The sequence below is a fragment of the Anas acuta genome, chromosome 1 (genome assembly GCF_963932015.1).
Source record: "Anas acuta chromosome 1, bAnaAcu1.1, whole genome shotgun sequence".
In the NCBI taxonomy this organism is placed as follows: domain Eukaryota; kingdom Metazoa; phylum Chordata; class Aves; order Anseriformes; family Anatidae; genus Anas; species Anas acuta.
In genome coordinates, this window is record NC_088979.1 from 108087591 (window position 1) to 108115484 (window position 27894).

Genomic DNA, 27894 nt, shown 5'->3' on the forward strand with positions numbered 1-27894 from the left:
GACCAGTTTTACTAATGTGACAAATGACGAGGAAATGTGTTTTCTTCCTTGTCTGATTATATATTTTCCATTTATTTGTCAGCATATATTAGAAAATTTTTACAGGTAAATTAGTTAAAACTATGTGGTTTGCTGTCTGCTCAGATTTCCAAGAAAATAAACTGTACGAATTTATAAACCAAAATGAATTAAAAAGACCATGTCCATGGAAAACAAAAAGTAAATTATGCTTCAAGGCATCATCTATGTAGATGTCTACTTACAGTACTTGCTATCATCATCGTTTATATGCCCTTTAGAGTAGATTGTCTGCTCTAGTAGCATAACTATTGGATTATTGCCATAAAATGATGATTCGTGTTCTCTTTGTTTCTCTCTCTCTATATATACATGTATACACAGATATTTAATGTTTGTGATGTTTCCTACTTCCTTTTGGAGATCCTACTCAGTTAGATTATTCATTTTATTTTTAGCCTTGGTATAAAAGTCTATCATTAAAATGAACGATCTAATATATGATCTAGCATATTCCTTTGAAAAAGGAATAAAAGCCCCTTTCCAACATATCTTTTGTCTACTAGAATGAGTCCATTCTTCATAAGATGAAAAATTGCTTTGTTGACACCTAAACAAAGGTGTGGTTTCTATTTGTCATTTTAGAATTGTAATAAGAAAAATCTTGAAGTTTGTGGCTTAGAATTGCAAACAGATTATGAAATATGCCTTGCCCTCTGCTAAGGTAATTTATGTCAAATTCTACATTGAAAAGAACACATTACAAAGGAGACATCTCTAATTTATTCTTGTGTTTGCAGCTTGTAGAGGAGTGATATTATTCCCCAGACTATATGCCTTGCTTTCTAAAACAGCTGTACTCATGATCACAAAAGCAGAGAGCTAGTTGCAATTTCTTCCCAGATACAGAGAAATCAGGAGAAAAATCATGTCTTTTTTTTTTTTTCCTTTCACTTTTCTGTTGAAAAATAGAAAAAGTATGGATCTCTAGTTTTTCTCTAGATGACAGTTTTTCTATGGTCAGCAAGTGGAAGCTTTCTCTGAATAACTGTTGAAAGAAAATTGAAAAATTTGAAAATTTATGACCCCTTCCTTTAGCAATATTTATCATGACACATGCATTATTATATTTATTTAGAAACTCCTTCTTGACAGACTGGTAACTCAGCATCTTTTTAGCTATAGTGCATTTCCCTACTACTGTACACCATATTTCACATTGTTTAAGTTCACCAGGTCTCCATACACCACTACCCTTAGTCAATGTAGAAGGATTCTTGGGGCTAGTCTTATGGCAATGGCATTTGAGGGAATCTCAATTATGCAGAGCATTCGCAAATGTATGTTGCACCACTCACTGACTTTTACAAAGGACCTATTTTTTAAACTGTCAAAGAAACACTTGTGGCATTGCGGAAACCAGAGAAAAGCTGTCAATTCTATTATTAAATTGACATTCCACACATGCTACTTTCTGATGACAGTCCATAATAAAGTTGCCCTATTTCTTTGCCCTCTATTCATGTCACTACCTAAAGTTTTCTTTTTTGCATCTCCCTCAAACAGACACTGACTGATAGAGCATCAGACATGTAAGCTCAACAAGAGGTCGTCATTGTGGTGTATTGACAGACATTTATAACACCTGAAAAAAAAAAAAAAAAGAGGAACGAAGGTCCTAAAGCACCCTTGGTACACTAGTCTATTTCAATGCATGGAGCAAGGACAGTGACATCTCCCAGGGTATTGTCAATCAAGGAGTACTTCGACAAAGCCAGACAACAGAGACCATTGTAATCCCATTGGAGGGGAAAGAAAAAAAAAAAAGAAAAGAAAAAAAAAAAAAAGCATAACAAGGCTTTGTCTTGGCCTTCAGAACAGGCACATCTGTGTGTTTCTCTGACTGCTGCAAGCTAAGGGGATAACATGGGTTGATCAAACCCTAATGGGAACTGATACAAATTGGATGCTAATTCCATTGGCCCCTCTTCATCAGTGAAGTCATACATGCCAAGTGGCTCTTCTCAGGAAAAGAAGCTCCTACTTTCCATGCTCATCTAAAAGATATAGGTTGCAGAAGGCTGGGTTTCCCAGGTAAGCTATCTAACCATGCTTCCTGCTGGGAAGCTTCTGTGAAGATAACAAGACAACAGAGTAGCTAGCTCTCACCCTCAGGGGTGTCTTATTTAGTAAGAGCCTGTGATTGACAGATGTTAAGAAGAATTGACAGGACATTTTACATCTGTTTAGTGTCTTGACTGTCACCCATTCCTTCTCACACTGGCTATTGTCATTCTCCTATATCCAGGAATCCTACTGCTGCCAATGCAAATGTCAGACCACTGTGGAGCTATAGTGCAATGCAGCATACATTATACAAGAAATGAAAAGTGGATCAGGGTCGTTGCATAGGGAAATGCAATGTTTCCAAGGTATGTTCATTATTGCAAAGCTAAGAGTTTGGACCAATAATTGGACCACAGACTCTTCTGTTGCACATATGAAATTTCAGAGTAAATCAAATACATATATTTTTCCACTAATTTTCTTGTTTTTGTTGCAATTTACTTATACATTTATTTTGCAACAAACCTTCATCCTTCCTCCAGTGATGATGCATAAATAATGCAGCATATCTACAGTACTAGTTATGTATAGAGAGCTCACATTTCTCCATTCCCATGGCATCCATAGAAGAACCATTAGGGGTTTGGATTTTCATGATCTCTCCATTCACATCAAATTTGCTGACTATTAAGCAGTTCTTTTTCTGTAGCCTGAGAGAAACAGCATATGAAATGGAGCATATAGAAAATCATACATATATTTTGAAGAAAATAGATAATTTCATTGTATGACTTCAAATACCAATTACAACCAAACAAAATTGAAGTACATACTACAAGAATGTTTTGTCCAATTAATAAGAACAGAGCTTTTTGCTGTAAGTCTGACTCAACAACTGTAAGTAAAGAAAAGAAATAAAGATCACAATATGAAACCAGAAATTACCTGCCCAATGATGACTATCTAAACTACAAGAGAAGTACAACTGCTTAGAATAAACAACAAATATAATAAACCCATTCAATCTTCATCACTCTTCAACCCACTCCAAGTCAAAAGACTGTGTAAACTATGAGCTCTGCAGCATGCACGGAATGTTAACAAATCTGGGCTCTGGAGCAGAGGTGGCAAGTGAACTTCAGAGAGAAGGATCCTTCAAAGGATTTCAGTCAGCTACAGAAGTATCATCACCCCTCAGCTAAAAACATTTCAAGCCATCTTAAGCAAACCCAAATTCAACTCATCACTTTTCCACAGGCAGAGCAAACTACCAAGCATTGGTGTTTTACATTCTTGGTGCAAAATTCTAATGCTTAAGAGGAGCACAGCACTTCTGAATTGTCCTTGTATTGCATGCATTCAAGCTCAAGATGAGAATGTCCTGAATAACATATCCATGATCTTCCTGGTACATTTTTAAACGCAAGGATACATGTCAATATTGTTTACTTCAGGAACTAATAACAGAATTACATGTGACAAAGCCACATGTCATGAAATTTTACATCCATGTTAGTCTACAGAAACAAACAAGACATAGTCTACTTTCCTAGGCTGCAGATCTGAAGAATGTGTAGTGTACCTGGCATTTAAAAGGGATGTAAATGTCACACAAACATAGCTGAAATACAGCATCATCAGAAAATAAATTCAACTCAGATGATGAATCTTACATATCAGACATTAAGTACACATCAGCAGAGAAAGAGACTTTTCTGCTTTATTCTTCGCAAAAGAAAATAAAATATGAAGAAAATACTGTGACTGGTAACACCTGCTCTCTCATGTTTTCTTATCTACCCTGTGACGCTGGCACAGCTGGTGAAAATAAAGCCAGTACACGTGCAAAGGTCACTCAATATGTTACTCAGTTCACATACTTTTAGAAGTACTGCTGAAGTACTTATTTCAGATAAGCCACTAAGAAACAATCATCAGCACTTCAATTGCCAGTTTAAACTCTATGCAATAATTAAAATCCACCCTAAGGAAATCCACTGATTTGATACTGCAAGTTTAATGCAACTGTTACCAGAACTCTAGCCTGGTCAGAGTTCAACATAAATGATGTCACACAGCCTAACAGTCCCAACGTATTTTCATTGCTGCACACCTTAAGCTGAAGGAGAAGATGAGTTCAGCATATACTTTTAAAACATAGTGATAGAAGAGCAGAGAGAAGAGGCAGGTTTTGCATTTTTGTCTTTAACCTCCAAGGCCCACACAGAAACTTTGACTCTGATGTTATTTGTCAGGCAGAAACCTTTATTTTTCCTGTAGAACATAGCTGTTGGCATAACAGAGGAACAGGAGGCTGGCAAAATGGCATGAAATAAGTCCTATAGATCTTTTCCAAGCTGTTCCTGCTGCCACTACATAACTAAGAGATTAATAAAATGTGCTACCAACATGCAAACATCTTGCATGCATTCAAGCATTTTTTTTATTAACTTCAGTGATAAACCTGCCCATTCAATGCACATGTTCAAATACTAGCAATCTTGACCATCTGAGCCAAAATCCAATATAAAAAACAAAGTGATTTTCAGATGATGATGATAACATCCAACATATTCTTTCCCCAGTCCAAAAAATGAGATGGAACAAGATTCTTACAATCTGCTGGTTCACAAGAGAGAAGAAACTATTGTGTGGGTTTGAACTGTGGTGTGTTGCCTTTAAGCATTTGGTGGTACTCACTACTGCTTAAGAAGATATTTAGAATTCCAACATGAAAGGTCTGTTTCATATTTTAAGCCCAATAAATCTCGATCACAGCTCTCAATTGAGACAGCAGTCTGGCAAAACTACATGGACAGCAGACACTTTACTGTGGCTCTTTCTCCCCACTCAGCCTCTCCCTCCCCCACCTCCCCCAAACTGAAGTTTATTGTTGCCAGAAAAAACAAGAAACAGCATATCTGAAATTTAATCTTCCCTAAATTTGCAGAGCAAGCCTACAGAGAAGATTAACCATATAAACTGGGCATATTTTATTATTCCTCTCAGGATATGCGTCATGCCTTTCCCCCACCCAATGTTTTCTGTTGTTATTGATTATCAAGTTTTACCCCCCAGTAAAATCAGTCTTAGAAAAAGTAGTACTGTTTTGGGGTGTTTTTTGTTGTTGTTGTTGCTTTTTGTGTTGTGTTTTGTTTTTCCTTCCTTCTCTCTCTCTCTCTCCTATGGGTAGATGCAGATGTTGTTGCGGAGATATTGTTGACAGATGAATACAGTAGTAGCAAACAGCAAACTATCTGATGTCTAATTAACACATAAGTTACAGTGCAGTCAACAAGGGTGTTAAGAAGCATATCTTTTCCGTGTACTTCAGAAAATTGTCTAACTGTGGCTTGGGACGTTGGTCCAAGAAGCAGGCAACAGCTATGTGCTTCTCACTGCTCACCAAAAGTTATCTGAAAATGATATTGCAATAGCCAGCTGAAGAATGGCTGGGTGGTACATTACAGTTCTTACTGGTATTAACATTTTTAAGACCAAAATCTTCTTAGGCTTGACCTAAGCCTGTTGAAACCTATGGAAATCCTCTGGTAGCCTCTGTGGGCTTTGGGTAATGGGTAGATCTATGACATTCTTCAGTAAATATCACTTAGGACTTAAACAGAGAGGATGTCAGTGCACTCTGAGAGGTACTGATATCCCCTTGCTTCCAATGAAGGAGTCTTCATCAGAAGAGCTATCAGTGTGATTACAAATAAAATGTCTCTGAAGAGTAAACCAGCAGATTTAAGATGTTTTGTTTCTAACAACAGAATGTCAGCTTTTAGTTATGCAGATGTATACAGCTCTTATGGAAAAGGCATAGAGTGACACTTCTATAGCCTAAGTATAAACAAGTTCGCTTGCAGCAAATGTTAGAAGTGCAACTGAAGCCAGATTAAATACTTAATATTATTACTGTTCACAGATTCACTGCTTCTTAAGTCAGAAAGGAAAAATGGCAGCAATTCATCACCTGCTTTGAATAACAGAGGATATAGATTTGCATCATCTAATTCATAGATCTAACCTAAAACTTTTTGTTGACTGATACTGGTAGGCAAGCCTTAGATTCAATACCTTAAGGGATGCACTGTCTATCAGAGATAAGGTATTTCTACAATTGGGGCTAAAGTAAAAGCAGTAACATCTTGTGTAAGCATGTGTATGACTGAACAGTTTTAATTTTGGCAGAAAAAAATGGCAGAATAACTACCACTTTAATTTTTGGCTCTGCTTTCAGTACTCATATGGCATACGTGAGAACATGTGTGAGTCCAAAAGAATAGAAAGAAAAGAAAGCTCAAATCCAAGTAAGCTTGATTTGGTTTTTACCCCAAATTTCCCACAGATCTGGATACAGAACTTCAGTTTTACTTTCATGACTGATTTAACAGAATAGTAGGTGACAAAACCTCAAGCTATCCATGACTTCAGCAATTTTACAAAGCTATCTACTTGCGCTAAGAGAATGATTACAGAGGTCAGTTAGGAAGCCTGTTCTGAATGTTAATGGAAGGCCCTTATTCTTGAAAAGGGCCCTATTCATAGTAGCTCTCTAATTCATGTTTATGTCACACTGCAGCTAATGCAGCTAAGTGCGGTTCTAATAGTGAAAGATGTGAGCACTAGACCTCACACAGAAATTATACCTGAGACATTCATACAGATGCAGAACCAGGAATGCTGGAAAAATCTTAAGTTAGAACTAGTTAATGCCAAGATCTTGGCCCCTACACAGCTCCATCTGGACAATTCCTGTGCCATGAAGGGATTATGGTGATAGCTCAGTTCACCAGCTGAAGATTAATTTTCTAATATACAAAGGAGTTACACAAAGGATTAACTCTGTAGTCTGTGTGAAGAAATGATCTGATTTCCACCTGGCCTGATTCTTCATATTTTCAAGCATCTTGAACACAGAGACTTGGAGGAGGTATAGAGGGGAGAAATTATGCATAAATTAGCTAAAATCCCCAAATAGATTATGCCACTCAGCTTTCTTACCTCAATAACTGAAAGGATCCTTATAGTTTGTTTTGGGTTATTGCTTTCATTTGTTCTTATCAAAATATGTTTTTCTTGGTTTTGTTGTACCACACAGAAGACCTTTCAGTTCAGACTTTCCACTACATGGCAAATGTCTTCCCACTACAGGCCAATGCAAGGGTAAAGTCTGCTGAAATCAATGTCTCTCCTCCATCCTCACCATGATTCCATACAATTTCATATTAAAAGTAATGTGGGTAAACATTTTCTACAGAAGCTTTTTCCTTCCTAGATAATTGCTTTGATCATGTTGTGTTACTGTGATTTTCTCCTTATTTTGAAGGCAGAAAAGGAAAATTATGGAACTGATAGTCTTTCAATGAATTTATAATTTTAATAGAAATAGTCTATTCCAACAGACTTCAGTTTGCAACAGTTTTTCTTTGAAGCCATCTGATAAAAAGATGGTGGACACTCCTCTCAGCAAGAAAAAGAAACCCCAAAGAACTTCATTTTCTGAGCAGCAGCATTAAGAAGTCCTTCAAATGACATTCTTTCTAAAGCTGTTACTGTATCACAGGTCAGATTAAAGTGAATTTACTAAATTGTAGCTCTTCTCAGATCTAAATATGTCTTTAGACGACCTTCCTGATCTAATCCAGATCATGAGCATGCTTAACATCTTTTCCTATATATTTGGTAGAAGTGACTGAAATGCAATACAATATCAGCACTACCCATATTTGTAATTTATCTAGGAGGTGTTCCTATAAATGATAAGCACGGTTTGCCTTTTACTGTTGTACTCTTATGAAAAGCTCATCTAACCCTCTGATATCCTGAATAGGTGTTCCATTATAAAGGACATGGTGTTTTTGCTATTGTAATACTTTTGGGTTTTCTTTCTGCAAAAGGTATTAAGTTTTTGAGCTGAAAACCACTAAGGAAAAAAAAAAAAAAAAAAAAAAAAAAAAAGTCAAGAAAATCTAAAAGAACTAAAAAAAAGAGAAACAGTAGGATTCCTTGTTTCTTTTTTGTTTGTTTGTTTTTTAAATGGAATCATCTATATTTAGATTTCATTGGTCAAAATGCACTCTTTATTCCTAGACGTCACCTATCTTTAATATCATTGCTACATTGTCCTCCAAATCTGAAGATGAAGTAAACAAGACCTAATAAAATATAATTTCAAGACAAGAAAAAAATGCATTGTTATGTTACTTCACTATTTCCATTATCTGAAAGAGATTTTTTAGGTCTACTTCCAATGTCAAGATATTGCTGGCTGAAAATCCTTCATTTAAAAAATAATAATAATAATAATTACTTTGTATCCCTTAATTCACTATTGCATCACATTTATGACTCTAAGATAACAAAGTGGGAATTTCAAAAGACGTGGACGAAATAAAACTTGAAAGGAACAGTCTGAACTCAAAGACGATACTGCCAGAAACAGAATCATACATGTGATGTCCTTAAAGTTCAGCCTTTGAGAAATACACCGCTTGCATAACAGTAAATTACCAGTGCTACTTGCTTTTCCCCAGACTATCATAGAATTAAACCTTTCCAAATGAAAAGAAGGAATGACCCACCTCCCAGAAGGTGCTGAAAAGTTTTGTACCAAATACAACCCAAATTAGAGAGAATCTCTAACAACTGACAGATGAATATGACTTAGCAGACTAGTTTGAATGTTGTGTCCATTAATGCATTTAAATATGTTTTCTAATCAAGGATGATAATCATGGTTTTCCCAGACTGCATATAATTTCCTATCATTATGATAACATCCTGGAAGTCTCGATATCAGACTAAAATAATATCTTTATATAAAGAATATCTTTATTTAAGCTTATGTTTAAATGACTTGGAAGTATAATCCTCAGCAGGCTACAGCACCAAAGTGAGCGTTTGCTGAGGAGTGTATTTGGAATCTGTTATGAACTGTTTGAGCAAAAGTTTCTAATATGCAGTTTAGCATGGATGGTTTGCAGAAGGCAGTCCTTTTTCTTGCTGAATTAAGAAGGCAAAACTGAACTTTTCTACCAGGCCCATTGTGTTAACAGAGAGATGCAGCACCCTCCTGATTCTGAGTGCCCAGGAATGCCTGGGTATGGTTTATAGAAAAAGATTTATTGCTTCCAGCTGGGAAAACCAAGAAGGTAGGTATTCCTAATATAATTTTCTATATTGTGTGCAGCACAGATATTAAGCATATCCATGATACACAGACACAAAATATAAGAATAAATGTCCCCATTTACAATGAGATGTAATATTTCCACTTATATCCAGTGCTGACGTAAATTGAAATAAGGATATATCTTCAATCTATTGTTCATGAAGAAGAATAAGCTGCACATTGTACAAGAGAAAAACAACTGCATTACCGATGGCAAGAGCTCCGTGACCCGACCTTCAGATTTGAACATACAGCCTACCTTGACACCATAAGCATGCTTGGAGAAGGCAGCAGCTGTGCCTAAATAACTGCAATTTAATACAACACTGGAAGACAGAAAATGTGAAAAGCTCTTCAGAAAATATCCCTAGTACCATGTCATTAAAATTGTTTATCAGTTAGTGAGTCAAGAAATTAGGGCACTAAAAAGATGGCTGTGGTGAAGGACCAAAGAACACAAGTCTATTACTGAAGCGCAGAGACCAGCAAGCACACGTTTTCCTTTAAACACGTGACCTTGTTTTCTCTCTCTCCCTTCTACCTGTAATTTACTTCTGAACTGAAGAAGAATCTTCTTTCTTGGCAGATCTAACCTTGTTCTTTCTTCTGCTCCTTACACACCTGACTCAGTTCTTTCTCTTGAGCTTAAAGCATATCTACTTCTGGCTCTGCAGCACACCAAAAGCTACATTCACTGGGTGGTTACACTCCCAAGTGGGGGACAGAACAAAGCAATTTGTTAGGAGTGCTCATGGCAGAGCCAAGATGTCCTGTATTAACTTCTTTACTTAGCCCAATAAACTTCGAAGGTCACATTTTTTCAATCAGAACATTTTTCAGAAAGGCCTCTCCTGAAATGGATACTTTTGGAGACTTTGTGTTTTGTTCAAGTTATTCTTTTGTCTATGGCTAAGTGATCCCAAAAATATTTCATCTGTGTTTCTGAAAGCCAAGATTTTATCAAAACATTTCAAAAAAATTGGAAAATAAAATTGGACTTCTGGGTGTTCAGCTGTTTTAGTTGAACGTTTCTGTTAATATTTTTAAACAAAACATTTCTTGAGTTTGTCTGTTTTATGGAAAATGCTTACGATTTTCTAATCAACTCCAGTTACAATAGCTATGGCTTTGGGCCGAGGAGTCTACATATCTTCTGGAGGCAGAGAGCTAGAAAGGGCCTGGCTGTCTCATTTTAGCTGGTCAAAACCTTTGCTTTCTCATAGGCACCTTGTTACCTCAAGTTTACTGTTCTTCAAAACCTAGCATTTACTACTATTACTTCACAACAAGCATGCAGACAACATATTAAAAAAGAGCTTTCAGCAGGCCAGTTTTAAACTTGGTTTCCATGAAGATGAAAAGACATACAGATCTTTATTTTACACTACTGAGAGCCCCAGAGCAGATTTTCTTGAAGTGCTGCTTTAGTGCTGAGACTTGTTGAAATTATCCAAGACTTTCTAGTTGCTAAATGATTCCTTTCCATATGCTGAGTGTCCACTTTGAAACCCTTGCTCATTCTTTCCTGCATCTGGCATGAATTTCCAGGGGGGTGGGGTGGGCTCTGCGGTCTGCATGAGAAGAGCGCAACTTCACAGCTGCCGTTTCCTTCCTCTGACAACGCAAAAATATCTTCAAGGGGGGAATCCCATTTAACATGCAAGTGGTAATACCAAAGATGTTTCAGCTTCTCATCCTCTTTGTGACAGTGTCCTGAAACAAAACAGTGCTGCTAATATTAGCCTGTAGGCTCCCCCCTCTCAAGTCTTCAACCTTTTTCTTAACTCTTATAATGACAGAGCTCAGCTTAAATACTATAAAATCAAAATGCAGCTTAGCTATACACAGCAAACAACTTTGAGGTTCTTCATTCTCTTTCAGATTTCTTTCTCAGCCAGCTTTTATTTTTACACATCAGATTATATTCAGTTATGTGCCAAGTAGAAGAGTAATCACAGACTTTTTTTCCTTATTTTTTAATAGAATTTCTGTATCCTGACAAAACTGGTTATGTGGGATGTTTTGCAATGGGATAAAGAAATCATACTAAAGATAGGGTAACGTCCATAAGCATAATGTAAACACCAAGTGTTATGATCTAATTGGAAAAAGCAGAGACACCCACAGGTGTAAAGGTTTCATCAGAATGAAATAGTGAGCTTACATAGACAAAACTTACCTACAAGTCACTGTTGTCAAGGTCCAAGAAGTTATTACTTTTTTATATATATATATATATATTTTTTTTTTTTTTTTGGTGGGGAGAATAGAAAGGGAAGAGAGAAAATATGAACCATGCTGATGACAGTTGCTGTAACAGCTGGAACCAGGAGAGACCTCAGCCTTGTTTCCTATGTGGCATAGGATTCTTTACTTAACTTAAATATAAACAAGCAACTTTCACCTACCCACAAGTAAGCAAGTATTTTTATTAACTTTTACCACAATATTGTCCCTAAAGAGGGGTTTTTCCTACACCTGAGCCTAGCTCTTACTTAGACAATTATACTATTGGGTGGTAACAATTCATGACTCTCCAGAACATTTGAAGGAGATACATGGGCTCTGTTGCCATGTAGGCAGAGATAGTTTGAAACCCCATAGATCAATAGCATGATTATAAGCACCCACCCTATGGATATCATAGTACCCTGTTAGAACAAACCCCACGTGGTAGCTGTGTTGGAGCTACACAGTCCCAAGCCCCTAGCAGTTGGTGATAAAACACAGTGGCCCCTGTGCACTGTTGATTACCACCATGTTGTAATCAAATCACATCCATGTTGTAAAGACAACTTGTGATTTATCCTCTCAAAATTTCACTGAGGTATTGCTGAGCTTAGCTAGAATAGATTACTGAAGCCTGGGGGGGGGGGAGGGGGGGTTGTTAAGTAACGCATAATATAGACATGAACTAAAAGCCAGTGGTTCAGTTTCCCCAGTCCATAGACAGTGTGGCTAATCCTAGGCTTAATAAAGAAAACTGGGTACTCCAGAGAAGGCTCAGAGACCAGCCAGAAGCAGCCAGCACACTGCCATTGCTCACACTGCTCATCTCAGAATATCATATCACTATAGCATCATAGTTCATCAAGCTAGAGTTGTCCTCAGCTCTGGTTTGGCCTACTTCCTTCTCTTCTGTGTCTATTCCCCTGGGCAGCAGAGAAAGCAGATGCTACAGCCAGGTGCCACGTCTGTCCCAACAGGCAGGGAGTGAGGTATCACTTTTCTCTCTTCACATACCCACAGACCAGCCGAGCCCAGCTGGCCATGCCTGCCCACCAGACAGGGAACACTTGTGATTTACAACCACTTAGACTACCTGAATTAAGTATTGATAGCCTAAGTGCTTTAGAAGAGCTTTGTCCTTAGAGGAATTTTCTTCACATGCTGAGTTTCTCAGAAAAAACAAAGATTTTTGATCCAGCTGCTAGTCTGGCATATCTTCCAGGAAGCTGTGATTTTCAGTGCCTTTTCACAGTGCCATGCTTGTTATGAGTTTATATGGGAATGCCCATTCCTCTTCTTCAAATAATGTAAGCTATACAAGGTGAGTTCAAAACCAAAAAGCAAGTACAAGAGATGTATAAAACCTTAATTTGTCTATATGCATTTTAGTAGTCAACATTCATCACGTGTATGCATTCTTTACATCTGAATTTTGGCCAGTGGAAGAGTTACTATAGCAGACTACTTTTTGAATGATGAAAGAAAAAAACACCTTAATAGGGCAATGATCAAACTCATTCTGTGAAGGAGATTAGCATCTGTTTGGGAACTGTTCAGGCTGGAGGGATCACACTGGGTCCTGAGTGACTTAAGATAAATATATAACTCCCATTTGTTTTTTCTGCAGTAAAATGCTAATGGATAATTTCTACAAAGTTCTTTCCACTTCATCTCTTCCCAGGTTGTGTGCTTAGTCCTTTGGAATCTACCTCCTGCTATTATAAACCTTGAGTGCTTTGATTTAAAACTTGATTAGCATAAGTAGTTTCCTTAAGCCAGTGTCTGAGTAAAATCGAAATACTGTCTCCCTTCTCTACGATAGTGTTTTCATGATCAACCCTTGTTTAATAGCTGAGATTTACTCTAAACACCATGAAACTGGAGCAAAAATGAGTTTTCACACAGTGACATATATCTTGAGAGTATTAAGGATGAGTGGAGTTTTGTGGGTTTGTCTTATTTGTTTTATTGTTTGTCATTATTATAGTCTTTTGGTTTTGGGTGCTGGGTGGTTGGTTGTTGTTGTTTGTTTTTAGATAACCAGGAATTGAAATCTAAAGCAAAAAAAAAAAAAAAATCCTCCTTTTCATCCTCTTCTTCCAAACAACAGTCAGACTATTTCAAGGGGTAGAAGAAATAGTAAACAAAGAATATTTTTTGTTGATGGGTCAGTTGCAGTTTTATGTAGGCTGAAAAGTAGATTGTAATCCTGTGAAATGGCAGCATAGTTTTGTTCCTCCCTCCCTGCCCCCATCCTGAAAACACACATGGCTTGACAAAATGCCACTAGAACGTGCTTGAAAACAGTGATCTCATTGTGAAGGCTGAAAACTTAGGGCTCGGTATAGTTGGATGATTGAGAAGCACAACATGCTCAACAGATGTAAAAACTGTATAATTCATGACTTTCTCAAGTGGGGAATGAGCTTCCACAGCCAGTTACTAAACCGCTGCAAGAGGTGTAAAATATCCAGCGATTTCCTATGCGAGCGCACCAACTATTTCAGATATGCACATACTACTTGTGAGTTTTGGCTAGTGGTCACTGGGGTTATTTCTCTCTTCTCTGTTCTGTACTTGTTTCGGGGTATTTTAATAAGAGAGGAGAGACTTAACATTTTATCCTCGGTTTTCCTGTTAAATGGCTGGGAGGTGTGGGGGGGAAGGGAACAAGCAAACAAACTCTATGCAACTTAAATCCAGAGAATACTTAAAAGGAGATTACAAACCTTGGACTTCCCACTTGTCTTAGAGAGCTGGCAGGAAAGCCAGTTTAAGCCAACTGGGTTTGTTGTTCCCTTGGGTCTGCAATCCTGCATAGACCTCCCTGGCAGATGATGAAATTTTGGAAAACTAAACTAAGGCCCACGCTATCCCTTTTCCTTTTTTCAAAGGGTTTCCATGTCTTGCTCTCTTCTGAACCTCAAAACCTAAGCAATTAATTTCTGAAACCTTTCTAAAAAATGCCTAGGCTTTGTTCCTTTAAAATTAAGCAGCTCTCTCTGCTACTGCACATAGTTTCTGCAGGGCCTCACAGGGAAAGACTGCTGATGTTTCTTGCTTCCAGATCCAGCAGGCAGCTGGAAGACATTTTATCTCCCTATCCTATAGGTTAGAATAGTGTCAAGGCTGTCTAAATTATGCCCAGAGGACTTCTTGCTCACTGAAGACTGTCATTCCTACCCTGGCTGCATCTTCTGTCTCCAGACATTCTTCAAAATGAGAGTACAGTTATCCTTGCCTTTGTAAAACTATTTTGTACCAATACTGTTAATGGACTCTCATGTCTGAAAAATAAACATAAAGATCAAAGTTTGATACATTTGTGAGTGCCATGGTGTCAGCATCTGATCAGAGACCGCCCTGAAAAGTTAACCCAGGAAACAAAACAAAACAAAAAAAAAACAACAACGAAAAAAATCAACCCTGGAAAATCAAGTATATCTCAGTACATATATGTTTGGAAAGTTTTGAAAGAGGATCTCTTCCCAGGAAGAGCATGGATGAGTCAAAATTATGGCATGCTCTCAACCTGCAAGAGGTAGGAAGAAGGCTTCCCAAATTAACACTGCCCTTTAATTTAAAATTTGCAGAACCTTCTAGGCAGCTTGCCAGCCTTCACAGCTGTTGGCAGGTAGAAGATGGAGCAGGAGACAGAGGGAATATTTCTTCTGGGAATACACAGACTCTGAAGGTAGATGTTGATTTAGAAATTTCATTTGGCACCTGTCAGAGGTTATTGTGATGTTCATAACTGCTGTCCCCTAGCATTAGTTTATCACTGCTGCCATGTGGTAGCTATTTGTGACAGTATTTTCATGCTAAACCTCATTTAAAAAGACTTGTAGCTTCCCCTCTTACTTTACTGTTCTGGGTAGAATTTCTCATACTCATTGCTTGCCTAAGCTGCATCATTACTCCTGGACATTTCTGAGGCTGTCCACATGTAAAAAATAATAGGTTGTCCAGCTGTTATATGCAGTCAAATTCTTTATTGAGCTGGAATAAATCACTTCCCCTTCTCTCCCCCTTTTTCTTTTTTAAGGGTTCAATTTTGGCAGGTGCCTTCTCCTGAATGCTGAACTCATGCTTTGAGCTGATTGAAAATTTTTGATTTCATAGATCACGGCTGAAGAATAGCGAGAATTAGATTAGAGTTAGTTTTAATTTCTCCTAGACCTTATGGAAAAAGAAGGTGCATGTCTTCAAGTAGGCATAGGCTCACAACACAAGAATGACCTCACTGTTTGAAAAAGAAAGCCTTTCTATCCCTTTTCTTAGGGGATATTTTTTTTTCTCCCTCTTTACCAATTCATCTTCCCAATGTAGTTAAGGAAGCCCTTCCCATTCTTCTGTTTTGATCTCTTCCTTCCACCTCAATAAAAAGTCCCACTTTCATGCACAGAATGAATAAAGAAAAATAAATTCTGTGAAGGTGCTTAACACTGAGTTAATATTGAAAAACTACGAAACAGACAACCTGCCCTCAACAGCTTTCTGCAGGCATGAACATGCCACATTGCTATAGATGGTGATGGTGTGACAAATTTGAAGAGGTAAATGATAATTTTGCAAAGCCTTGGCTTTCCTCTAGACTTCACAGCTCAAACTGACTGATTTGTCATTTGGAGGAACTTTTGCAAAAACTGATGACATTTTGTCCCATGTTTTAGTTGTACCCTGGTTTATAAAGGAAAGTCTCATTTTAGCTTTACCTTTTCACCTGAATTCAGCCTGTTAACCAATTTTCTGCATAACTAATTCCTGTATTCTTACCCCAGGGACAAGCATCAGTAAACCACCATCTTTAACGAAAATGACTTACATTGTACACTCATCCTTGTCCAAAATGATGCCTACTCCAAGTGCAGTGATAAAGAGAAATCTTTACAGCTTGTCTGGTTGAGAAAGTGGAGGACAGCTGAACACTTACTAAGAAGGAAGAAATCCAAACTGAAGAGACCACCTATAATGCACAACTTCATTTCATTCACCCCACAATCATAAAGGACATTTTTTGCTATGCATTATTGCTGAATAGCAACAAAGTGTACCAAGTCAACTGACTGAGGAAATCAGTGATAGACTTTCTATGATTTCAGTGTTTCTACATCTGAGAGCTTTCACAGTTCACGCACAGCTTATCTATCTTAAACAGTTTTTATTATTCACTTGCAATCTAAGACATACTACGGTGACATATATGTTCATCCTCTGGTTCATTGCATGGGATCCCCTTGGTCACAGTTTGGGCAAAACATGGTTGTTCTGATGTCAGTGGAGTTTACTCACTCCATCAGGGGCAATGCCATTGGCTTCAGTGGAACCAAACGTAATTTTACTATTTTTCTTTCATGAAATAAAGTTAGTCCTTCACTATAAACTTCAAAATTATGGGAAACAGACATTGCCAGAATTGGTTTATCATCAACGTGATCTTGACTTCATCCCAAGAACAGGGAATATCTCTTTTATTAAGCAAAAATATCTTGGATTAAAGTTATTGTGCATTTTCATTCATGTTCTTCCCTCTTTATAAGATTTGTTGTTAAAAGTATCTCCCAGTCTTCATGGAGACTGGGGGAAAATGTCAGTGGTGAAGGATATGTTTCATATGATTTGCATCAAGTAATTTACACCAGAGTTGATGCTTCATTCTGAAGACTGCAATTGCACCTAGCTTTGTTACCTGAGCACATGCTCTCTCCAATACAATAGTGAAAAGTAACCTCCTAGGATAGATGCTTTGCATTACAGCTGAGTAACTCTTTTCTACCCTAAACACGGGAAGGCTGGGATGAAATAGGCAGCTACTCCAGGGTACAAAAACATACTCTGAACATTGGTTGGTTCTGCTTTCCATGACCTGCGTGGTCTAAACCTTAGTAATCTGTAAAACTACCTTTCAGTTACTGCTACAGTTCAAACCAGCAGAACTGCTCATGTTATTAGTAGCAGAGCAGGAACCGGTGGCAGCGCTATTTCCATTCAAAGTAACCCACCGCTCATGTCCTTCCCAGGCTCACATAGAACATGTTAACTTTCAAGAAACCCTGCAGAACATTGTTACCTAATGTTACTTTTGGTAAGGGGAAAATTGCATGGAAACTGGGAAAGTCACACAACTGCTGGAAGAAATTCATATTCTTGCTAGTTACTTACATTTTGGAATCTGGCTTAGTCTGAAAGGCTTTGTCATTATCTATATTTTTACTATATTTATAATTATCTGTGTAAGTATCTGGTTGAGGAAAGGCACTTTTAAAGTTTAAAGTAAATATTGGCTCAACCCATATTCCAAAAATATTCTACATAGCAAAGTCCCTCTGAAAGCATTTTGGTGACCTTGCTTAGCATTGCTGCAGCATTATTACCCTCCATTCTCTCACAGAGAGGAAAGTTGGATACTTCAGTCAAAATAAGCAGACTTGCTTGCTTAAAGTCCTACTTACGAAAGAAAACCCAAAATAATGAGCTAACTTTGATTCTTAAATAAACATTTTTGAGATTGTTATTTTAACACATCTGGTAACATGAAATGGCTTATTCTGAGTCTCACAAGCATCCATATCTACCAGTCCCAAATCCTCATAAGCAGAAAAGAACCCAATACAAATTCTTGTTTTCCAATTTGTCTTCTGGTATGAATAATTTTAACTAAATGTGTTACTGAGCCTACTGTATTTTTAAGCAGGTGATTGAAGAGGTAATAAGTATAAAAGAGAACTGAATAATCCCTTGGAAATTATGAATGAGAAAATAATTGCAGGAATCTGTAAGATCAGTTCACTTACACTATATGTGGGGGGAAAAAAAGGAACAATATTTTTTTCTACTCTGAGAGTCATTCCAATCCACAGCTCCTATTTGTTGCATTAGATTATTGGGAAGTTTCACTGCTGATGTCCAGATCTGGCAAGAAGATAAGAGATGTTAATAATAAACTCTTGTACTCTGGGAATCTCCTGTGATTTCTGAAGATGTTCAAAAACAAAATCATTGCATGATGTGGGCATGATGAGTTAAAGAAAAAAAGAAAGGGCCTCTTGAACACTACAAGGATGCAAAATGCAAATTTCTTGAAGTGCCTCAGTTGAGTAAACGTATGTGCTATTTTAATAGTTCTTCTGATCAGAGTAGATTAGACAGATACATGAATATTGAAATTTATCTTAAAACATTCTAAAAGTTAATATTGTTGAAAGTAAGATAATTTAAGAATAGTTCATATAAAACTTAGATGAATAACACATACAGAATTCCCATTGTATGTCAAGAAATAATAGATCAAATTATGGTGAATTAGATTTTTTTCAAGAGGGTCCTGGCATAAAATGGCACTATATACTATGCTATTGTTCTAAGTCTAACTTCCTTGACATGTGATTTGGTGACATTACAGAACTACTTATATATCTGTTTTTCATAAAAGTTTCCACAACTTCTGGCTTCTGTAACTCTCAGCAATGATGTAATCAAAACTAAGTCTGAAGTAACAAAATCCATTGTTAATAGATCAGTGTGATTCAAAAATGCCTTTCCATATGATGTGCTAATATTTTCATTCTCCATATTTATTTATTTTTATATACACACATACCATATTAATCTTAAATATGCATTTACTGACTAAACTCCAAACACTAGTTTCTCCACTTTTTTTGATGTATACCTACGGGCATTTTATAAACAGAAGCCATCTTTAACTTTTAGTCTCCTGTAAATCTTAGTATTATGTTAACAAAAAGTTAAAGTGAGAGTAAATTCTTTATAATTCCATAAAGTTTTTTTTTCTTCCTCAGAAAACAAATTTCACATGACACAAATGACATTAAGTCTTATATGAAGAGTTTCCAGATAAACCCTTTATTTTTCTGAATTGTATAATGAATTTTACTAACCATAAAATTTAGTTACCTTTTTAATTTTAATCAGTATGTTTTCCCTACAGCTGAGGAAAACACCTGTTATTAAAGAAAATATAAATTTATATTTTACCCTGAAGTCTTTCAGAAACTCTGTCTAATATTAACAAACATTACCTGGAGAGTACTTATCTTAGTTATCTTAAATCATTCAAAAATGAAGAGGCATTGCAAAACTCTTTTCCACTTAGCCAGTGGAATCAATACACAAATTCCACAGTTCATTCACACAGATGCCTTGTTTGCCAGCAAATGTATCAAACTTTAGATCTAGTTAAAGCAGTTTTTGGTCCATGGTGGTGGACCAAACACCATACTCTTTTCCTATGAAGTAGGGAAAGATCCATAATTTGTTCAAGACTGTACTGTGAGACCCTGAAACCATCTTTCTGCCTATGTGGTTACAGTAAATCTGAGAAGAAAAAAAGTTATTCTTTGATGAGCCTACTGCTGTTTGGCTGCTGGTAAAGCAAGTTTTTTATTAAGCAGAATTTGTGAGTTGTACCAGAGGTTCAGCCTGTAAGTCTCATAAATTGCAGGGGATTCATTATCATAAAAAAATACAACTATTTTACTGGATGTTGGTGTTATGACCACGAATAAGGGAAGCAATGTCATGGAATAATATCAGTATGAAAATCACCATCAAGGAGCTAACCTAGTAAAGGCAGAATTACCTCTTGCTTTTTGCTTCCTCCTCTGTGGGTGTAATTCCCAACAAAACAGCACAGGGAAAGCTGCTGGTCCTCTGCAATCCCAGGCAACGTCCAAGTAAGCAGGGACCTATTTTCAACACCCAGAGACTTATTTTAAACTGCAGCAATTGATAAACAAGTTTTTTATTTTAATGACAGCTAGTACTTCCTTCACTCTTCCATGACATAGAGAATGCTAGAAACCAAATCTCTTACGTAGATTACTGTGAATATACAGCCAGACTTGTTTCTAATGACTTTTCCCGAGTCATTCCTAGGTATTATAAAATATGAGTCAACATGAGTGAAGGTCGCAGAGACTTGCTCCTAGGACTGGCTTCATTTCTGCAGCAGCAGGGATGCCATCCAAATTTAGACTAGAATCTGGGCAACCAGAAGAGTAGTTAATCACTGGAACAAACTGCCAAGGGTGATGATAATGATGGCCACCAAAAGACTTAAAATGACAGTTTAAGGCTGTTCTGCTGTCTCTATGACAAACTACACCTAGGCCATTGAGATATAAAAGCTGAGTATCATGGATGATATTACTCTCTTGTCAGGAGGAGGAAATTGTCATTTGTATCCCCACCGTACTCTGAATCAGCTTCACAAAGAGCCATGGAATGAAACCTCAGCCGATTCTTGGTTTGCTAACCTTTTAGCTCTTACTGTGGAAAATGTAGAAGAGGTTGAATAGTGATTCAAGGCTATTACTGGAATTCTTCTGTAACTTGGGTCACAGTTTAATCACCATTACCCATGGGTGCCAGGTTGAGCTCATCACACAGCACAGAAACTGTTGGCCAGAATTAAACCCATGCAAGAAGAGTTATGTTTCCAGGCAAAAGAAAGTGTCATTTTTGGGAGGCAGTTTCTACAGAGCTGTCTCCAATGGTTAAGGGTGTGCACAAGGAGAGGTTAAGGGTGATCCTCAAGGAGACAACGAGTTCGAGACCTGCATTCCTTATTGACTCATGCTGTGTTGCCTGTAACAGATCATGGTAGTTCAGAGATTCCATCAGCTCCTCACTGCTGATTGTCTGACTCCAATTACAACAGTTTTTGTTGTTTCCTTGCAAGATTGTGGATCTGGAATTAATCTGAATTGGAAATAAGCAACCTACAAAACTGAAAAACTTGAAATTCTAACAATTTTTTCTTTCTCCTGGTTTCCAGCAGTTTAAGTCTGCCCCCTCTGTAACAGTCTTTAAGGTTAGGCTCAGGTCTATCTATACATATAATTCTTATATTGTGTTCTCATTTGCTATCAACAGCTCTATTTGGAACTCATCTCTCTTGAATATAGGTGCTTCACCTTTCTCAGGTTCAGGCCCAAACCCATGCAATTCAGTAACAGCTGAACCCAGAAGGACAACAAGCTTAGGCACTCAAATTTTCTGTGTTCTGTACAGACATGTGCTATACTCTTTAGAAACAAGCAGTCAGGTAAATGACTGTCTCAATAATTTTACTCTGTAAATAAATGGCAACAACAATTTTACACAGTCAGAATTATCTCAACTAATAGAAGTCTTATGGCTCCTTTCTAGTGGCAGACAGCAGTCATGCTGCCATGCTAAAGACAAGACACTGCACAGAACAGAATTTTTAGCAACTTTGGGTGCTTGGCTGGCAGATTGGCTTATAGTTATTGTTAAACACTGTAGTGTTGTTCTGAAGAAGTTAAAGACCATAACAAGTGAAGGAATGAACAGCTACCTAGAACTGTCATGTTTAACCTGATGCATACTTACTTCATGAGTGATTTACAAGCACAAAGGAACTGTTAAGGAAAGCCAGACTTGCCAGACAAAGTGATAAATGCTGTATTCAGTAAAGGTGTATGTGTACTTCATAAAGTGTGCGAAATAAGAACATAATGCCTAGCCTTGACACAGGTTTTTCCTCCCACCTTAAAGCATGGGTCTCAGGAAGAAAATACATGTTACCCACATACTCTGGATGCTTACAGAAGAGTTTTCATGTGATCCCAAGAGTGTGCACTTATTAAATTTGAAAGATGAATATGCCATTCCCAATAGGCTTCTTTAGTAAATATGATCACTAAGGAATGAACAACTACTACACATGATTAGTGCCAAGCCTACATTTTAAGAAATCTGTGAATTTGAAAAATTCAATATGAAAAATTATATTCATAATGGATAGGAAGCAATGATTTATGCACCACTTCCTGTAAAAGCTTAGGCTGATGAAAAGGCACGTAGGCAGAAGACTGATGTATAAACAAGCCTTTCTTGCTATACCTAAATAGCGTTTTGAGGTGCCTGTACATTTGTACATAGCACAGCTCATATCTGAGCTGTCACTTCAGACAGGACAGTTGCTTAAGCATTTTTCCCTATTGCTTTCTGGAATCAGTGGGACAGCAGAACAGTCTATTTGTGAAGAAAACACAGAGGAGCACGAGGTGCAGAGGCTTCCTGGTGGGGTATACATGAACTCCTTCTGTTCCAAAAAATAAAAACTCACCGTGGTACTTCTTAGTAAGTGACCTCTCAGAGGAAGATGTGTTTTGGACACTTAGTGCTCAGTTCTATACCCTGTTACTTTCCTATGTTTGCAAAGCAATGAGTGCAGGAAAGGGAGATGGACTGCATAACTTGTTTCTCATTCACAGGGCAGCATGAGGGCCTGCAAACTGTTTACACAGTTAGTGATAACTGATACTTCAAGTTTAAGGTGCATGAGAAAGGATGTAGTTACATCCTGGCTAGAGAACACTACCACGATGTCTTCCCTTTCCTAGAGGGTTGTGCCTGGAGTCAGTTTAAAATAGAGATAATGTCATCTTCCCTCATTTTTGGGCTTCATCATACTTCTCAAATAGAATGGTGCAAGGTAAACCCCAGAGCCAGTAACAGAGGCAGACCTGGGCATTGGGGATGATTCCACATGCCAGAAAGGCTGGTTCTCAGGCATCACACAAGAGCCAGGACCACAGTAATCTGAGGTACAGCCTGGGATAGAACAGACCTGGTTTTAAGCACTGTAATGGGTTATTGCTCAGCAGAAAGCTGTGACCCAGTTGTAGCTTTACCACAGAACACCACATTTTTGTAGCTGGAAATTGCACTGCATTGACACTGCAGCTCTGCAGCACAGCCTTGACAAACAAGGTGCAGGAGATAAGAAAGTAGTGCAGCAGTTGTTGCAGAATGGCCTGAAACATCACCTTTCCAGAACTGTGGCCATCCTTAAAGTTCACCTGTGCTCCAGGTCGGACAGGAGTGCATCATTTGAGTGATCTTTTCAAAGCTGTGGGAGCCTACTATTGTCATAGCAACACCTGTATGTGGAGAGTAGTATTTACCTCAAATGCTGGGCTCTGCATAATCTCATCTAGACCGTTACCTCAGTTAAAGTTATATCACCATGGCAACAGACAAACGACTTTCAGAGAAAAGTGTCTAGAAGTTGACATGTGTGTTAATTCCATTTTGACATTGGACATTTCTGTCGATTTAGAATGAAAGAACACTGATTTCTCATGAAGATAAATTCAGAAAATACTTCCTCTGGTGTCAAACATTTGGCTGGAAGAAACAAGGCACAGTTTTACCTGAGTTCCACTTTTTTTTTTTTTAATAGAAACAAATTTGTAAAAGGTAGAGTTAAAGAAACCATTAAAATATATTTAAGGCAAATGCATATTATAGCATATTTCAGTTAAAAATGTGATTAAAAAATCAGCAAGAAAAGCCTCACTCAACTCCACTACATACATTTACATTGACAAATGGCCACTTTCCAGGGAAAGGTCACCCATCAGCAGTGCAGGGATGAGGCAGAACCATGTCCACTGAACCCAAAACAATAGCTACACCTGTACCTAGCAAAAACACAGGCAGAGAACAGGAAATCAAAAGTGGCACATAACTGAAGAAAACACCAAGTCAAGTAAATCTGCTATAAACACACAGGTTCAAACACTCAGTGTCTTGGATCAGACAACTTTTAAATCCAAAAATGTATAGAGATTCGCACAATCAAGCCTCTATAGCTTTGGAAAACTACATTGATTTCTGACTGGAACAATGCTTTCATTTGTACTGGAATGGTTCAAAACGGAAAATAGTGTGGAGGAAAAACATACGGAATATGCTGCACTAGCAGCAGTGTCATATATGTTTCCACTGGCACAAAACAAAAGAATTATGTTCCCAAAGGTGCACACAAGCAACACCAAACACTACATTTAGGCAGGCTCCACAGATGTCTTTGAAAAACTGCAGGACTGTCAGAGAGAAGAATGACTTTTCTTCTCAAGGAAAGCCAGAAATTCTGCCAGTATTTGTTAATCAGTCACAAAGTTGCTGCCATCTTCATACAACATACATCTAACAGTAAGGAATGCTCATGCCAACACATACGTGGGCTTAGACCCACAGACTCTAGAAGTTAACACAAAGCATGCTTTCAGCAGCAACAGATATTTTTGTGATCTTGAAGAAAAGTTGCCTTCCTTCTGAAAATAAATGAGATTTCTCTATATTTCCAGAATATCAGATATTTCATAACAATGGTGTGTTACAGTGATGTATGTTTACAATAAAAATGCTGAAGTGATGTATTTCCTAATTACATTCTCAAAGAACTCGCATCCAATACCAGAGCCTGAGCCACCTCCCAAAAGTAATAATAGGGGTCCTCTCCACTAGCCTGGGAGGGAAAATAAGCCCAAGAGTCATAGAATATTTTATATATATACACTTATATATATATTTTATATATATATATATATATATATATATACACACACACACACATATATATACACTTTTTTTTTTTTTTCTAGAGGGTAAAGTGGCCTCTTAGGTGGCTCTTGAATAAATGGAAAGCAGCCCACAGGAATCCTGCCATTAATTTTGACAGTCTTTGGATCTGTCCCTATTGTTTCATTAAGAACTGGAAATAAGTCTTCTCTACTCGCATAATTTGAACCATACTGTAGCTGTGCAAGTATAATTCACTGCAGCCCGATTCTCCTGTGGGGATAGAGGCATAAATTCATATTATGTGAAGGGGGCATAATCCATAACTGCATCCACAAGGTTGCTCAGACCAGTATAACAGTATTGATCAGAAAACCACCTGCCTTCCCCCTCCCCAACACATACACATGGCACAACAGCTGTACATGAGGGGGGTCCTTTCCCACAGCCCTTCTAATTTGTGCCTATCACCCATGAGCATGCACACAGAGCTCTTTGGCTTCCATTTGCTAGGTCTCTCTGCTAATCCAGAAAGCCAGGACATTAAGAAAGCTATTAAATACATGAGAAAAAAAAATGGCAAGCATCCAAAATATTTCACATAGAGTTGAACTGCTGATGCTGCCTCTGCCTCCTAAACGTGCACTGCACCCTTTGCAATGGGCATCTCACACACATTCCCTTAAGGAAGTGTTTGAATGCATAACAAAAAGACACTTTGAAAAAATCCAACAAACCCCCCTAAAATTAATAAGTAAATTTGACTTCTGATCAAAGCTTGATTCCTAGTTGTCTTCCACTTCCAGCCCCATTCTAACACTAAGAGCATGTCACTCTTTTTAGTTGCATAAGGAGACTTAAGGCTGTTATAAATAATGAAGTTACCCACTCTTACAAGTGTTACCCTTTTTTAACACTGAACACATTTTAATAAAGATTGTTAACACATTTAACTCTTTATACCTGTGAAACTAGAGCGTAAATCACTTTTCCCACCCTGCTTCTGTACAGTCAGAGATAGATGTGCTGGGTACAAGCAGGAGAGACACTTGTCACTCTGTTCTCTACATGCAGAGGCAAGCACACATGCTGTTCCTCTTGCATCACACAACTAGTGTGAAATTTGTTTTCAAACCAAGGGAAGAATTTTGGAAATGGATAATAACCATTAGACATACACAATGGCTAGGCAAGGTGGATGACTATATTCATGTGCAGAAGTGTCAGCACTGCCTATTTGTAACAGGAACGAAAGACAGGTGGGGAGCCAGGATTGCCAAAGCAGCCTTGCTCATCAAGAGGGTCACTGCAGGCTCTCAGTCCATGCAGCAGCCTAAGGAACTGGGTCAGCAATGTTGGGCATTCACCCTCAGCAGCCTTGGGCTTCAGGGGCTTCACTGCCTTACTCCTATCGTCCACACATTAAAATGCCTTTAGATGCCATTAAAAGCAATCCAGAATTTATTTATTTGTTTTACTGATATCTCATGGAAGAATTCATAAGCCAAAAAGGATGTGAAAGAATGAAATAACAATGCTCTATACCTGTTCTCCAAGCCTCTGTGGGTCTTTATTGCTGAAATTAGCCAACTGATATTCTGAGCAGAAACCTTAACTATATGTATACTATGATTATTTCCAAGTCTCTCTCTCCCCCCACTAAAATTCAGAATTGCCTTCCATAAGCTTTAAAGATTGTTTTGAAATAACCAGCCAAAAACATACACATGTTGTGCAGAGTCTTATGGAGCCTGCAGCAAAGCAAATTATAGTCTGGGATGGATGAAGGGAGCTGAATCAAAACATATCTCTGTACAAAATGCTTGTGGCTTAGGAGAAGTGGTCTTTTCCTTTCCTCTCGTGGTTAAAATATATTATGTTATGAGACCATCTCATGCTAAGAAGTACGGAGAAGAAACCATACCAATCTTTTAAATAGACAGTTGTGGGACCAAAGCTAATCCACAGAAAATTCCAAATACCTTTGAAATGGAAGAGCTACATTACTGTCTATTCAGAAGACTGATAATAGCCTCATGCTAGATTTTTGTCATCAAGAACATAACAGCGTTTCAACAGCATTCAGAGAAATGGAGATGAGAAAACATCTCCAAATTTTGTCCAGAGCACATTCCAGGCAAAATTGAAAGTTCAGGTTTTGCTCTCAAGCTAACTGTTGCCCACCAATAAACAGGTGCACCTTCAGGTTACATTGGTACCAAACTTAACCAGGTAGTTTCAAGCATACATGTAAATAGCTAAACAGTAGAGAGCTCAACACAGACCAAAGCCCCATTGTAATTTCCACTTGGCACTAGCAGAACTAAGGCATGAAGTCCTCCAGTGCCCTGGCTAGATCAGCTTCCAGACAAGGTCATTTTCACATAATCAGTGCCATCTACATGTAGACAAGTATTTTCATAAAGTATGAGCAACCTCTGTATCATACACCAAGCTAGAAGACATTTATTCCCCATGAGTATCAGGCATGACACTCAATAAGCCACTTTATCATTGCCATACATATGGGCCCTTGTTTTGTAAACTTACTCACAAGGAGCCACTGGGCATCTTAATCAAAACAGTTGCACAAATCATACAGCCTTATGCTTCTGTCTTGGCAACTCACCTCCTTGCATTCATGGTGTTGAATAGCTGGTTATAGTTTTCACTCCACTTCACACTAAAAGGTGCCAGAATGCAACTCTAGAAGGCAGCACTAGGGAGAATACAGTCTGCTTATTTTTAATAAGCTGATATTACACATTCCAAATACTGTCCTTCATGAACTTGTACAGTCTATTTTCGTATTCTCAAAATAAGAGTTTTTTTGTTTTTGTTTTTAAAAAAAGTGAATAAAATCTTGAACAATAAATCTTGTGCTTCTCTGGCACCATCATCCTTTTAATCCACTTGGGGGGGGAAGGGAGGGGAGGGAGTACAGAAACAGCCTCTCAGCAATATACAGTTTCTCCTTTATATGTTTAATCCTTAACAACAACAAAACTCCATGCACAGTGGGTATATTTTAGCACAATTAAAAG

General features: G+C 37.8%; 2 long non-coding RNA genes across 4 annotated transcripts in view; both read right to left on the bottom strand.

The window, feature by feature from the left end:
- Positions 1-27894, bottom strand: part of LOC137860797 (uncharacterized) — a 123003-nt gene that overhangs the window by 87902 nt on the left and 7207 nt on the right. The gene's annotated exons all lie outside the window — the stretch shown is intronic.
- On the bottom strand, positions 4330-27655 carry LOC137860806 (uncharacterized). The gene is made up of 3 exons (XR_011099195.1): positions 23861-27655; positions 20094-20199; positions 4330-10975 (listed from the first exon to the last, which is right to left on the bottom strand). It is a non-coding gene; the product is annotated as an uncharacterized lncRNA (long non-coding RNA).